The sequence below is a fragment of the Varroa jacobsoni genome, unplaced genomic scaffold, assembly GCF_002532875.2.
Source record: "Varroa jacobsoni isolate VJ856 unplaced genomic scaffold, vjacob_1.0 contig04993, whole genome shotgun sequence".
NCBI classification, from domain to species: Eukaryota; Metazoa; Arthropoda; class Arachnida; order Mesostigmata; family Varroidae; genus Varroa; species Varroa jacobsoni.
In genome coordinates, this window is record NW_019215404.1 from 1 (window position 1) to 13,625 (window position 13,625).

The 13,625-nt window shown below is 41.4% G+C and overlaps 1 long non-coding RNA gene across 1 annotated transcript; it reads right to left on the minus strand.

The window, feature by feature from the left end:
* Window positions 1–1,802: 1,802 nt before the first annotated feature.
* LOC111273138 (uncharacterized) lies at window positions 1,803–7,062 on the minus strand. The gene is made up of 3 exons (XR_002687884.2): window positions 4,291–7,062; window positions 3,758–3,995; window positions 1,803–1,942 (listed from the first exon to the last, which is right to left on the minus strand). It is a non-coding gene; the product is annotated as an uncharacterized LOC111273138 (long non-coding RNA).
* Window positions 7,063–13,625: the final 6,563 nt, after the last annotated feature.

A 13,625-nucleotide genomic window follows, 5' to 3' on the forward strand; every position in this document is an offset into this window, starting at 1 on the left:
ATATATAGTTCCTATATCTTTTGTTAAAATGAGTAGCTGCGTGTATTTATAAGTCGAAAAGTGTCCGTTATTGGATTGCATGAAGGGGAAGACTTTTAGCAACTCTATCTCTGGCCACTGGTAACTGTTACTTGTCTGATGTAACTGGTATTTGGCTGATAATACTCAAATAATAGACAATTCATACAGTTAATAAAGCCAACCCTTCTCACTGATCTAACCGCATTAGTTGCGGCTTTGCGAGTTTAAAAGTCGTGTCCATGCTGAGATGTTTTTTAGAATGTAATAGTCTTCTTATTTAGTAACCTGAATTTGCTCTAATTGCTTCGATCTTCGTTCTTAGACTAAGCCATTCTTATGAGTATGATTTAAATCTCTAGATAATCTGTTTCAAGAAAAGCTATTGATGTTATTTACCTTTTTTTTATACCCCAACACATTTTATTGTGGTATAGAACACCTCTATATTTAGGCGAAAGAAAACTCATATTAATATTCCCATGAGGCCTTTGCCTAAAAATGCAGAGCTGTGAAATTTAGAACGTCAATCGTAATAAAAGAGTGGCTTAAGAGTCGATTTGAATATTTACGACAACGAGACATACACACAGTAACGAAACCTATTAACTAGATTAGACGAACTCGAAAGTGCTTCCTACAGTGAACCAATTTCTGTCAAAAAAATAACTCCTCTGCATTTTAAACCACTTCAACTTTTATTAGACTGCCCACCTCCACCCCCCAATCTCGGCGATCATCGTCTACATTGTTAAGCTCCGTCGAACCCTCTTCTGCTATGCTTGCAGACCTCTCCCTTTATTCATTAGCTCTGAAGCTCCGATTCCTGTTAATGTGACTGCTGTCGTGGGTAAAGCCATCAATGACGAATCTTTGATAATCGAAATCGCTAAAACAGGATCAGGTGCACTTATGATTTTTAAAACCGCCGAAATGAACTAGCATATGCCTTCTATCGAATTTAAATATACAAACCTTATTACAATTTATGCTAATTATTTATGTTACATAATCATTTATGGCCATGATATACATAAACCCTAAAATTGCAGACAGTAACTTAGTCGAAGGCGATGCAATGGTCAAATTCATACTTACGACTTAGACGCATTTGGTTTTATTCTGCACATTGCCAATAAAAAGATTACTGTGGGTGGCTTTGCCATTTCACGTGATTATATTAGTTACCCAGATGCAAAGGAATACTCTTCTACTGTAGTCTATATATTAGGTGTTCAAATCTCAAATTATAAGCAAATGTTAAAATCATCCCAGGAGCTTTTACGTACAGCAAGCAATTATGATTCACTCTCTAATCCTTTACTATACTGAACCTCTTAAGTTCAGCTCTATTTAGTGTCTATTGCGATATAAATCTCCAAAATGGTTAGGTAGAAGTTAGGATGCAAATTGCTATTTTAATATGTCAACTTCAATAGGTAAAGCAGATTGAAGATTCCAAATGTATTATTTTTATGCGTATGAAATGTACGAATTAGCTACAGAATTTTATCTAGAACTACAAGATTATATGTTAACTATAACTCGCCGACTAAAAAACGTCTCGCCCAACTTAATAAACCTGGAGTACTATTAAAAAAGGGTGACGTTACCACTAAGTTATTATAAAACCTGGAAACCTTCCTTATTGAATGTAAATATCCTTCTGGGATGCGGAAAATAACCTTTTAGCTGTGCATCATTAAATACCTCAGATTAAAAAAATCGGATGCGTTTAACGATAGTAATATTATTCAAATTTAGATCAATGACTGCAATACTAAGTCGGATTTGCCACTCGACGTGTATTCTATTCTACCATATCAATACTCAGTCACTTATTATATAACAGCCACCACGGACGTCTTTTCAGAGCGAGCTCAAGCGACCTTGGTCCGTACGAAATCTGCCGAACCGCATCATCCTTCATCGAATACATGTTTTGTCAAAAATCAAATAGAAGAAGTCATAGGTATAATTGTCGTTTTTCTACCGTCTGTCACCTAAAATCTCACGTAATTGGCCTATCCTTAGTACTAATTATAGAGTAGAATTTCATTATGACTAAGTATCAATAGCTTGATAGGTTGCTGGCTCTGCATTGTCCTTCTATTGTGGCTTGTCGACTAAAAGGAAAACTGAACAAACTATGAGTCTTCAGCTGCACAATAAATCCTAGTTAAAGCTAGCAGGATAAGCGATTTTGTAATGAATTTGAACTTAGATCTGCGTTTGAGGGCACAGCAAGTCTAAAAAACGTTTCGGTGATGTATTCCGACTGTAGGCCTTTTGATATAGATGTTATGTCTTATCCAGGTCACTGATTAAGACAAATACTCTGATTTGTACCATTTTACTATAGAGTTTTTTGTTGTAGTTGTAGGAACGTTAGAGATGAACGTGAAGCGAACATTCCAAGTCTATTTGCAGCACCTATTTGACTTCAATATTCATCGGAATTCAATTTGCTCTATGGCAAAGACATTCATAGATAATAGATAGTGGTGTATATAGTCGAAGTAGACAGAATTCAGAAGTTGTTTCGCAAAAGATGTGTTACCGGGTTTGTGCAATAGTTGGATCATACTTTTTTTTTGACCCGAAGCTTGTTTTTGAATCAGCGTCTGGTAAAACTAGCCTCACGGCAATCTCTACAAATATTTCTAATTGATTTTCTATGGTTTACCTGAATTTACCTGTTGCACGTGTGTAGGAGATATACAGCTTTATCTTGAGGAATGTTAGATGTTAGCTATGGCGTCATCCTAAAGATCATTTCCCCCGAGAAACTTTTTCATCTAGCAACTGAATTCGCCTTGATGCACCGACCAGTTCCCATGATTGGAGGGCAGAGTATTTCAAAGAAGGGGTCCCACCAGGTCTGGCTGAGCTCTGAGGTTGATTATTAGTGAGAGGCGAATCTCCGAATCTGGTACATCAGTTGAAATTCCTTCATGTATTTTAACTGATGTACCAAATCATCGGTTCTGGCATCAACTGATGATAGCAGTCCATCATTGATGCAACAATGATCATGGCTGTATCAATAACGAACGTCTACTTCGAATGAATTTCTGAACAGTATCGTGCCTTTAAAATAGTTAGTGTGTATATGGGAATAGGGGTATAATCAGCCCTTTCGTGTAATCTAAAGTTTGTCATTAGAACGTTTAATATGCATTATCTTCAGTATGCATTTCTAGCGTAGCTATATGCATAGTGTCCAAATAGTTGAAGGGGTCTATTGTAGATTCTTGCTAACAGAATTGCTGGTTCAGTAAAGACGATTTGCTCTAAAAGGTGCGTAATTCAGGGGTTCAAATGTTTTCTCTTTTCTGATTTCAAAATGGTACTAAAGGAGACTTTTCCTTTCGCTTATGCAAGCAAAACATCACATATTTTCATATATTTGCTTTGTAATGAGCTAATTTTGATACTGTAAGCAACTGAGCCGAGAGTTGGAAACCCAATTGGACGAAAGTGGTTCCGTGAGCAAACATAAAGATGACGCTTTTATAAACGCTTTATATTGCGCGATCATCTAGAGACGATACTTTTGGTGCGCATGAAAGAGATTCATAAGTACTGTTGATGTTATTAATAGAATGCTAAACGTGTATAAGAAAGCTAGTAGCACTTTGATAAGCCAGCATACCGTGTCCAACAGTGCAACTGTATAATACGGTGCGTCTGGGCGCGCGGGCAGAAAAAACGTGTTTTTTTAGAAATCGGTCGTTACCTCCGCTGCGGTTGATACGGAAACAGCTCGCTACTGTCCTCGTAGTTATAAGTATATGCCTTCTTCGTCTTCTGCAGTCTGGCTCACTGGCAGAGGCCAATGGCTTGGGCACTATTCAGAGCGGTTACTGCCCTGACGGGTAAGGGGAGGTGGCGATGATGGAGCTTCAGCCGCATGTCATACGTATACTCGCAAACACACACAGACTAGCAGTAGCGGACAGATGCCACAATCAAGCCTGCATCACCAGGAGCACGAATCAGCAAAACGCAAAAACGATTGTCGAAGAAGTTATGAGGAGGCTCATAATATAAGAGACACAATGGAAAACTCAGGTGAACTTATGCAGAGCAGAAGAGAGTAAAACGTGAGGAAATAACCTGCAATGATTAGCGCTAGCGCAAGTCCTACGGATTGGTGAGTTCTATACGTTTCTAAGGTTTGTTTACCTTGACCAAGTAGTTAGCTATAAAGACTGAAAACACACGGCTTAGATATGGCAAGGGAAATACTTTATACTGCTAAGAAAATACCTCAGAGGATGATCACGATTAGAATGTACGTTGCATAACTCAATCAGTTAGACACAGGTCTAGTTGACCAGCACGATGTTCCTCCTTTTTTCACATAAGACTCAAAAAGGAGTTTCAAAGCATGCTGAAGGAAATTGCAAGACTCGATGGGTAGCTCATTCACCTTTGTACTTTAGGATTTGTTGAGAGCGTTTGCAAACGATAACTCAAAAACCTACAGGTATAGTTGTATAAGGGTTAGTTACAGTCGATTCAGGCTGATGCTAGGGCTGTTATACATAACCCCAACACTAAAAATGATCTGGAATCAATTCAGTAGTGATCCGCAGCCTATACACAAACACAGTACATCAAGGAGGGATGCATTGAGCGTCGTTCCACCCCGAAATTATAGCACAGCTTTTACTGAAGTCGGTTAAAGGACGTATTTAGTTATTTTTTTAAAGCCCTCTTTGGTGGTATGAGAAATTCGTGAAACGAGGTTTCCGGCATCTTCATTATCTTCGCAAGCCGGCTGTGTCCTTAAATCAACGCTTTAAAATCAACGAGACAAGATATATTTTTCCCTGAAAAGAGGAAAATACTATTCAGGCGGCTTCCTCAAACTTTGGCGCCACGACGAGAAAAAAACTAGCACTCATAAAATCACTGTTTCCATACGCGTTTCCATTTTAGTCCTATTTTGAATTTGTCGTTATCATCACAAACAGGTTTGACGACGAGAGGTTTTCCTCTTTTCTATTGATAACTATATACATACGATGGTCTCATGGAGTCAATGTTGATATAAACAAAGCACACATATGAGTACCGGTATGAAGTGATTGCGTGTTCTGTGAGTGTTATTCGCCTCAATTTTTTGTGCCATTCGATAGCGGGCGCCATTCGGGTGGCCGTTGGCTGGTTGCGATCGCCATGATGTTGATGATGGCTGTGACGGTTGTCGTCTGTGTCGGCCTTCAGAATATCCTGCTGCTGTTATTCTGCTAGCTGCCGCAGACAGTGGTGTAGCAACAGCAGCAGATCCAGGAGCCGTATTCTGTTCCTCTATCATCGTTGTCGTCGTCTTCTTCGTCGTTGTCGAGAGATGGCGGCGACGGCGCCTCACCGAGGGAGGAGAGCGCACCGTGAGCTGCTGCTGCGGCTTCCCATGCTGTGGTGCTCTGCCTATTAAGCCGTTGGTTCCGTTTGGCGGCTCTCAGCATGAACGCATTCGGGCGCATTGGTTATCGCAGCCGTCGTCGTCAGTCGCTTTTGGCGGCGGTGGTGGTCGGTGGCCAGGCGTGCCCTGAGTCGAGTCCGCTATTGGTCTATGGCGTATTGGCGGTTGTGACAATGGTGGTTTGGTAGCGGCAGCCACTGCAAAAGGCGGTCGCCTGCCAAGGCGTCAGTCAGGCACGTTTATCCATCTCTGTACCTGCAATAGTGAGCGCTTGGAGCCACCAGTACGGCATAATGGTCTCGAATGCTGGTGTTTCGAAACCGTCAGCCTGGCCAGCGGTGGGTCGGTTGCTCGACATTGCAGTGGTTGCAGCACGCTGGATTGCAGAGTGTGTTGAGGTCGGAGAATGCTGAGTGATGAGAGGTGCTGGGCTCGACCCCCTTAACGCCCCCCTCGCGGCTGTCTGGTTGGTCCCAGTCCTCTCGCCGCTTCGCTGCACCCCTGCTTGCTTGACCAGCGTCAGCAAGCGGGCGCCCAGCTACCACATGCTGAGAGCACCAGCCCTTACCCTATACCGCCCGCCAGCTAGCCATCTAACCAGCTATGTAATCGCCGCAGCAGCGGCAGACTCTCGTCCCCGAGTAAGAGACCTCCGGGAGATGCCGGAGCGCACCACCTCTTAAGGGCTTCCTTTCAGCTTTCGTTGGCAGTATCGTTCCAGAGTCCGATGCGAGAGGCCGTTTACTTCTACCGTATCAGGGTACGTGCCGCAGTTGCAGTACTGGATGCGCCCGCGGATCGAGTGCCGTGCCTGTTTTTGCTTGGCTATTACTACCGACATCAACACTCTACGACGACTTTTCCTCCCCCAGGAATAGCAGTGTCGGTTATTTCTGATTATGCGACACTAGCCGCGAGTTCGGCAGTGTCCCATGGGTCAGGCGTCTCCTTAACGAGGTCCTGCAACCGAAACCTTTTCGTTGCCTCCTGAGCGCCATAAAAAGTGTCGGGATTAGCGGCACTTCCCGTCAGCGCCAGTAGTAGCGGCTAGCTATTTCGAATCTGCGGACACCGCAACAGACGAGACGCTCGGCCCAGGAAAGCGAAGTGGCCAGCCACCGGCGATGCCTACTACTAACTTACGAGGCGGTACCTAGCAGCTTGCTATGTTCGGCCGACGTCTTGTTGTCGTTCAGAAACTCTGGTAAGTGTCAGGGGCTAACTAAGCTACCTAAAAATCAGCTGGTTGGTGATGGTGTCAATTGCGTGTGGATTATTGTGATAGTTGCTTAGTTGTCTGTTCGCATTGGCCTATTTCGAATGCGCCAGCCGAGTTCGCATCGTTGCTGAATTGACCCCATTTGTTTTGCACAATCGCCGGTCGACAGGCGGTGTTTCCTCAAACGTCGTTGTCCTGTCTGTCCGTCCATCTACCCGTTCCTCGTCATTGTCTGTCTACCGAATTGTGTCCGTCGAATACCAAAGCAAATCGCTGTCTGCCGGTGGAAGCTTTCGACTTTTGTGACGAGGCGAGGTTTAAGAACGGCCGTAAGTGCGCCAGGTAGGCAGAGTTCGTTTTGTGTGTCGAGTACCTCTATTGATACTATTAGTTCAATTGATGTATCTATCTCCAGTATCATTTTCCAAGAAGATATCCGCTAGCGGAGCTATATAGTCCATCGGTGCGCTTATGGCTTCTGATATCGGGTGGTTGACAAAGTGCTGTCGTTGCCATTGCCGCCGACTGCCAACGATTCTAGTAGCGACGACGTTCGACGCGACTTATGCAATAGGCGATATACAACAGATGTCATAGACTGTTCTCTATCAATTACGCCATGCTAGCCACTAGCCAGTGTTAGCGCTCCACAATGGAGTGTGGCGTGCGCTCGTGGACCTCGATGGACGGGGTAAACGCAAAATGATGCCACTGGCATGGCTGCATCCTTAACATGGCGCTGATGGCTGAGTTAAGTGACCGTACGAGATATACCTCGTAGGTCTGTTTTCGTTCGTCCATGCCAATTCAGGCAATTCGACTAGGCCTAACAAAGCTAGTACGATATCCTATGGTGCTCAAGCGCCCAACGGTGGTCGGTCATCGCCGGCAGCAGCAGCAATAACAATCGAGTGTGTGCGTGTGTGTAGCAACGGTTAACGTTATGTGTATAGTAGCGTATTGGTACTGAAGGTTGCCATGACGACATGTAGAGGTGAGATGTTGCCGACCGTGTATCGGATCCTAACTAGTATACCAATGAACACGTAGGAGTTAGTTGAAGACTAGCAATATCTTAACATACCTATCAAAATATGATTTGTGGGGTTGCAATTAACAGTTGCAATCTCTACTTTTGACATGACAAGCTATTTGCGAGGGTCAAAAATTAATCAGTATAAACGGGCTTTATGTATATCAAGCATTTCTTAATGGCGACTTCTAATTTGAGAATTTTTCCTCTCCTGTTTATACCCTATATACATTATATAGCAGTGGCAACAACGCCTGGTGTCTAGGGAACTGCAACCAATCCGTCTCTAAATATAGTAGCCCCAACGGAAGTCACCCGGACCAACGCTGGTGCCAATGCTGCGCGCCCGACTCAAGACCTATTGATTCGACACTCGCACACACGCATACACACATGGACTTATTTGGAACTGTTTTGTAAGCGGTATATCTCTCTTTTTCTCACTATCTCTATGTATCTTTAACCAAACGTGACTATTTCAGCCTGGCAACATGCCTGACTACCATTCGTTCTTCTTGTTTTCCTACGACTACTGTCTGCTTATTGTGTGCAATGTGCACCGCGATATCTTCGTCAGCTCAATCATCATCAGAAGTACATTGTCGTACTTGACAAAGAAACTAATGTGTACATTTGTATTTGGACCGGACGTATTGGGATTACTCATTGCACAAGCCGGCTATCAGTTACGCTACGGTGTGCGTGAGATAATCCTAATGTTCCCGGCTCCGTTGCCGCCCCAGTAGCGTAACTTTCAACAACATTGTCTACAACACATCATATAACGTGTACGGAATCGATTCGGGCTTGAGGAGCTCTCTCTCTACAGGGCAAATCGACTTTTACATCACAACGTATGCAAACACGGCGTCCCCGTGATTTCGGCATCTCAAGTTTGCCGTTCTGGTTGGAAGGCGCCAAAACGCTGCGCTGATAATTTCCGCCGCTGATCAGATCGCGCTGCTTTCCGCATCTTACTGCAGCTTCGAACATTATCATGATCATCAACGCGGCGTTATTCGTGCGCTTTCCCGGGATTATCCCACGAGCAAGCGTCCTGTTCTGACTGCGTGTGCGTGAGATAATCTAAATTGAACGCACGATGATACTTCAGTACTTCAGTAACAACATCCATGATCTACGATAACGACAGCGACAATCATTAACTATTGTTACCTCTATAGACGGCGGAAAATTCGAGAACTAGTTACATTTCGCCGTACGCTATCGAGCGAATATGGACGGAGTGTGTGTTTGTATGTCTGTGTGTGCGTGTCGGTGTTTGCCTGAACCTCGTGGATAAATCATTCGTTGATGCTAACGTGTCAGAGCATAGGCCCGATATGAATAGGGGTTGTCCATTGCACAAGCTCGATAGAGATGCGTGTGCGTGGTTCAATCCCTATTTATGAGGGGCAGTTCATCCACTGACATTGTTTGCGGGGTTTGGTGATTAATGAGCCAACACAACATGACGACGACGACGACGACAGCTACTGTTGTATAATGCAACATCTATTTTTTTTTGTTTGAGACAGATTACAGCATCATCATCATCATCATCATCATCAGTGAGCTGATCAACAAATCAAGCGCACTAGAGGAATGAATTGTGTTGATACGAATAACGAGGTCTAATATTTTCTTTATTTATCGGGACATACCATCACAAGCACCGCGACTTTTTAGCCTAGTTTTTCTGTCTCTTAGCAAGAGTCTGTATTGCACCGGCCTATTGCTCTACTGTGTGTGCCAGTTTTCTGTAGTCACACAGTTAGTGTAATGCTCTGGCGCAAGTTGTCATGATCGCTTCCAAAGGCATGTGCTAAACGTTCTACGCCCTGCAGCATTCTGACGTCGGAACCAAGATCAGGCAAAAACGGTACGTAACTAATCCAACCATGTCAGCTTTTTAGAATTGGATTGAAAACACCTGCACTGAACACACAGAAAGAGCGAGGGGTATTGAAGAACACAAGGACCATTACATGTCAGTTCATGGTACAGTAGTGTACAGGTGACACGCTGATTTTCGTCATAAAGACCACTATCGCCCTTGCATCAAACCATTCTTTCTAGGTTCTAAAAGCTGTCCCTCTACAGAGTTACCTCTCTTTGTACAAAACATGTAAAATACGGCTGACTAGTCAATTTGAGTAAACGCTAGCACGTTTTGACGGAAATTTAATGAAGATGCAGTAATCCTGCAGTGTGTCAGTTCAAGAAGAATCTTAATCAACGCCTTCTTAAAAACAGAAATTAGACGCTGAAATGTCTTGCGAGATGAGAATTTTCAGGCAACAAGCAGTATAATAATCGCTGGAAAAGTGACAGTTTGTATAGGCGTGTATATGCGTACATCAAGGATTTTAAACATCCTGATATGATGGTAATCAATGGTTAAATGATGGTAATGAAAAGGATCTAACGAATTAACCACTAGTATCAGGTACACTAAAATGAAGACTAACTGATAAATGAATACTTAAATCTCACAAGCGTCATTATCATCATGCTTCGACAGTATGATTCCATGGTCTGAGAGCAAAAAAGTGTACGACGATATTGTAATGAGGCGTGATGTAGAGGTGTAGACGATTTACAGAAAACTTTAAGGAAATCAGTGCGCTAGAGGTATTTTATGTTAGGCTGTGTATATGCCATCGTAATATATTCCCAAGCTAATTGCATTGTTGCTTAATTCGTTTGTGAACATGTTCGATAACGCCAAGTGGCCTCTCGCCTTCGATTATTGCATGGTACGCTTTTCTCGACTATACAGATCGGAATGGATCGACCTATTAAATTCGATATTTGGCATTCTTTTTTAGGCAGGTGCCTAATTTGAGATGTTTACTTTCGAAAAATAACGATTCCGCAAGGAAAACGTTACGGATTTTATTTTGGCGAAAACTCTATTACATAGTAAAGAACGCTACCATTTAAATCGCTTAAAGCTCGAGCACTCTGATAATAGTGATTGTTCAGTTCAGATGTTTACTAACGAGGACCGTTGTGACAGATGCAAAATGTAAGGTAACAATATTTCTTTAAGATTTTTTTGTTCTTTTTCATTGCTTCTTGATTCATATTTTTAATCTAGCGAGTATAACTTTCAGTTTCTTCATCGTGTGTTTAAGAATACATATCAGATCCAACTGGATCCACCATTTTCAATATACAATTTACGAGATAAAATATTTCCAGTTTTATATTGAAAAACCGCTATTACGCTTTATGTTTTCGTGCTGATAACTGTCTACGAGATTACGACGGCTCCAATATTTAAGAAATAAGCTTTATTTCACGCCTGTTCTATATGGATGTCTCTTTTCTCCATTTTTTTACTTGGATGAATTTGGTCAAGTCCTAAGCTGCAGACTTTCCAATTTCATTACCTAGGAAACTATTATTAGTTATGTGACATCTATATTGCTCACCTCCTATGTGGTCCCTAAACTTGCGAACTTTACAAGCACAAACTCATTTTCCAGTACCGGTAAGTCTAATATATGTATCCAAGTTATTACTACTTAGGAATACCTTGCCTAATTTTCTTGGCTTACTAACGCGTTCTAAGGTTTTCTCTTGCTATTGCCATTAATAGATTGTTTAAGTGACCGGCGTTGAAAGGGCTTCTGCAATATCTGAGGCAGAAATCTTCGGTGAAATGGACTATTCCCTAGGTAGCAGATACACAAAAACCATAAACTCACACTGTGTTTTATATTTTATGCTGGCATAAATATGAACAAATGGACTAAAGATACATTGTCACTGTATAACTAAAGCATATATTTTACGGGTAAGGAAAAGCAAATTGTGAAGGTATCATGACAAAAATTATGTTTTAAGGAGCCCCTTTTGTTTGGCCATATCTATACTCAACGAGTAAAATAGTTATATGCATTCTATTGGCCCGTAACGTAAGCGCAATATTAATCAACTCTTAGTTAGAAAAATGCAATAATCAGGCAGTTAACAGCCGTATTTTCTGCAACCCACCTCAAGGATGTAACCACGTCAATGCCTCTTTGTGGCGATCCGCAATACTAAATTTATGTACATGATCAACTTCACCGTACCATAAGTTGCGTAAACATACAATGGTGGTACCATTCGTTTTTTTTTTTTGTAGTAGATACTTATGACCTTCCACGGCGTCAGATGATTCATAAACGTATAATATATAGGTTACCTATTTCAACTAAGAAGACTGATCTAAGCAACCAAAATGCATGTTTGGAGTGCACAAACCTAAGCATTGTGGGGTAAACTGAAGGATCGTGTTTCCTCATAGATAATCATAATGTAACTGATCGTTGGTCTAGTGGAGCTAATTCCATGTAGAAGTATAAGGTCAGATTTTTTTTTAACCTCATCTGAAATGTAACTCGAATATTATAAGTAGCAATTTAAACTTCAAGGAGTTTTATCCGAGCGATAAAATACAATTGTTCAAGTTATCCTAGTTTTTTGCTTGTTAGGTTGACCTTCTGGATTAACTTTGCCTTTAAAATATTTCAACCGTATGAGCGCATTCAAGAATGCTGCACGGACTATGTCAAGTATAGGTTAGAAGAACAGGTTTATGATGATGCTTTTAATACTTTTCCATGCTTATCGTGCTAATTTTCAATCAAATTTCTCTCCAGAGTATAAAGAGAACTCTGCTGCTGCTTATCCTGAAAGCCTGCTGATAGTAACAATCTAAAAAAGGTATCGCCGTGAATTAGATACACTTATGCCACTGGCATAAGTTTAAGTGCTTCGAGATATCTAACACACGTGCTAGTCATTACTTTTATAGTCGAGGTCGATTGCCATCGAGGGTGCCACAAACATTATTTGAGTCATTAAATTTTAATATCTCTTCTAATCGAACCTATCTTATATTATGAACAGCGTTGTAACCTAACTCTAGATAAATTTGATATTAAATGTATTTTCTCTATTTTCTAAAACGGTTCTAGGTTCATGATGAGGTTTAGCGGTACTCCTCAAAAGATTATATTAGATGTTTATTAAGCGAATGAGGAAAATGTGTGCTCCATCATTAAGGCGCCGCATTACTTCAATGGTATGTTGAAAAATAACAGAAAAGACATCAAGTAACAATACTGTAGGCAATATCACATTTTAAAATTTCCTTAAAATGGAAAAAATTCACGGTTGGCTGACTAACGACCCTGACGTAATGTCACATTCATAATTTCCATTTACAAAAATATTTTTAATGACGAGCTGTCGATTTGTTCAGTAGCACACACTGGATGTGGAAAAATTTTACATTATAGATGCCTGTGCGCGAAAACCGTCGTTAGATATTTATCACCCATTTTGTTTGCATGATTTGCAAAAAAAAATTTGCAGACCAGCTCAATGATGTCGTTCTAGGTCAGAGAGTTAAAACGAATATCTATTTTTGAAGACTGTCAAGAAGACGGGTGAAAACGCGAAGGAAGAAAAATGTGCTGAATGAAAACCACAAATAGCATCTCTAGCACACACCTGTCTGCCAGTCTGTCTATCAATCAATCAGTCAACATTATACTGCAGATGAAAGCTGCTATTTCCTATAAGTGTGACATCGCTATACAAACTCCGAAGGTATTGTATCATTGTATTTTTTATGTTGCAGCTTAAAAATTGAGCCAATGATGCATAAATACTAGTACTAAATTATCATAAAATGGAAGTTTCCTGTTCTATCGAATTCTCGCTAGCGGAGCTAATGTAGCAGAAAATTTCATCTTTTTTCGTTTTTGCGACGCTCTTGTTAGCGATTCGTTATTTTTTTTGGTGGGTCATTGAGTGCTCTTCTAAAGGAACGCCGTCTACTGACTGGTGTGCCTAGCATATTAAGAAAGATAATTTTAGGCTTAACAAGATTCGAGGTTTATCGTCCGGCACTTCGCTAT